Source organism: Orbicella faveolata, unplaced genomic scaffold (assembly GCF_042242905.1).
Source record: "Orbicella faveolata isolate gen_17 unplaced genomic scaffold, um_ofav_v1 contig_1, whole genome shotgun sequence".
NCBI classification, from domain to species: Eukaryota; Metazoa; Cnidaria; class Anthozoa; order Scleractinia; family Merulinidae; genus Orbicella; species Orbicella faveolata.
The window spans coordinates 35,910,982-35,913,741 of NW_028301536.1; the positions used below are offsets into that span (position 1 = coordinate 35,910,982).

The 2,760-nt window shown below is 40.2% G+C and overlaps 1 pseudogene; it reads left to right on the top strand.

The window, feature by feature from the left end:
* Nucleotides 1-1,486: 1,486 nt before the first annotated feature.
* On the top strand, nucleotides 1,487-2,278 carry LOC149118916 (uncharacterized; annotated as a pseudogene).
* Nucleotides 2,279-2,760: the final 482 nt, after the last annotated feature.

Consider the following 2,760-nt stretch of genomic DNA (forward strand, 5'->3'; position numbering starts at 1 on the left):
TTTTAAGCTTAAAAGTTTTGCATACGTATACGTATAAGTATAAAACAACGAAGTAAAAGTATGTAAACTACAAAAATGTAAAAAAGGGTGTTAAGAACAATAAAATGCATGCAAGAATAACATAATTAAAAATAATTTAAAAATTTTGCACGATTTGAGCCTGACTGTCCATTGAGACTTGGTCTCAGTTCATTAATAAAAAATACATTTCATAAATGAGACATTCAAACTTTTTCTTGCACTTTCTTTAAGGTGGTAAAATTCTTGTAAGATCCTTGGGCACATAAGAATGTTTTACACGAAAATGTTTTCCAGTGGAGAAAGACGCATTCTTAAGCTCGTCTACGCGTTGATGCAAATGCCGCCGCGTGCAGGTCACAATTAAATTGATAAACAAGGGAATGTTGGTTAACAACAGACGGCTTGATTTCGCGCCGTTTTAGATGTTGTTTGATCTTGTGACTAACAAACGTGGGCTGGACAGTCACTTGAATTTTCTGGCTCAGATCTTTGAGTTGTGCTCGTACAATGTCGGCTGAAGCTTGGTCTTTAAATGGCAGAACAACGCGAACAGGATCTAATTCATTGTTAACAGCTGGTAACTCGGGAACAGGTTGATCAGAAGCTTTGACTACAATAAAGCGCGAGATGGTGCAATTAATTAACCTGTCTGGGTAACTCAGTCGAGAAAACTCTATTTTGAGGCTAACACATTCCTCGGAAAAGTAGGACCAGTTGGAAGAGAGGCGGAAGACAAGATCAAGCATAGTTTTTAGTAAGCCGCGCTTGTAGCGATCATCAACATGGCTCTTGTAATGCAGCAGAAAGCCAGTGTTGATAGGTTTGACGTATACTTTGGTTTGGATTTGTATAGGTCTGTTAAGGAGCTGTGTGCCAAGAAGCGGAAGACTGGCACTCTTCGGTTAAGTTCACTAATAATAATTAATAATAATAATAATAATAATAACAAAAACATATTTATACAGGATTGCTGAATCAGTATTAAGGAAAAAACTGCTATCAATGCAAGTCCTGTGTAAAAAATAAATAATAAATAAGTAAATAAATAAAAAACTAAGTAAAACTAGAAAAAAGTTACATTAAAATTAGGTTACATATAAAGGAATTATTAGATTCATACGAGCAGGCCTGAGCTGTGTTCGAGGAGCGGTTTGGCCATGTAGACATAGTTGAGTTAGCTGCGAAGAAGCGCATAGATCAATTTCCAACCATAGTGAAAGAAGTCAGTGTGCAGATCAGGCCGTATCAAGAAATAGCTTCAAGATTGATAGGCATTTTCAAGGAGTTCAACTTCCTTCATGAGCTTTACTCTCAAGTCCCCGAGGCAACTTTAGCTAAACTTTCTGCACGCCTTTGTGGTTTATGGGCCGAGTTTGATGAAGGAAAACCAAAAATATAAACGTAAAATTCATTTGTAAATTAGCTGGAAAAAGAGGCAAAAATCAGTGAGTCCAAGCAGCGGAGGATGCCGGAGAAGAAGTGGAAGCGTCCAGATACTTCTAAAGGCGATAGGGGTAAGCCAGCTGACAAATCTCAATCTGGGCTATCTGCAGGAGCCACGGAAGAATCTTTAGGCACCAGTTATGGAACAAAGAAGTGCCCAATTCACCAGTCTACTAATCACGCTTAGCAAGAGTGCAAACGTTTTGAGGGAATGTTGCCTAGCAAAAAGGAGAAAGTTGTTGAGAAACATAAACTATACTTATAATGTCTATTACCTGGTCATCGTCTGAGTAAATGTTATAGTAGAAATAAATGAAGAGTTCAGAACTGTGACATGCGTCATCATACCCTCATACATAAAGTCGACTTGAAATTTATTAAACAAGCAAAAGCAACCCGTGAATCAGAAAGAGTGCCTGAAGTTAAGAATGATTTAGCACCAGTCCAGTTCTGGAAAGCGAAGACTCCTCACCACGTCAGGATGTGGAGCCACAGAAGGGGTATCGCCAATCAGCGCACACAGGGTTTTGTGACTGGTGGTCCTACTTTCGTTGCAGTACTTCCCATTTTTGTCTTTCGAGAAAAAGGAAAACAACAAGTGATGGCATTGCGTGACTCAGGCTGTGAGTTGGAGTTATATGCGACAGACGCTAATCCTGCAGATGACATCACCCGAGAGCTAAGTCCTACAGAGCTTGGATTGGGCTTTCGATACAATAATATACCCAATTTCCTGTACAAGTCAGCAGAATTCTGGCCGGAAAATAGAGTCAAAGCATCCTGCGAGAAAGACGACGTGGGTGAGAAGAGGTAGGGAAGATCGGCTGGAGCAGCTCAGGAAAATGAGGTCCTGTTAGAGGTGGATGGAATACTGTTTCAAGCTGTAGCGATCCTGATACCTCTAAACGCATCGACGAAAGAAATCTTAGCCCACCGAAGAAAACTATTTTGGTTCCCACGGCAAAACTATTTTTGAACCCAGCGACAAAATTACCCCGGCTCAACCCAGCGATAGGAGAATATAATTCTGGCCGAGCTGCAAAACAGTTCGGAGGGTAGCTAAAATATTTTGAATCTAGGAACCAAAACAACTCGAAGCCTAGCGATTAGCGACAGAAATCAACTTGAATACTATATGACAACAAAGCAATTCCCAACCATACGACAGAAGTCTATTTGAACCTCAACGGCGCGGATAAAACAACTCGGAGTGTAGCGATCAGCCTAGAAAATAACTCAACAAAACAACAGCTCAGAGCGATCAGTGATCAGCGACAGAAATAATGCTGAATAGCG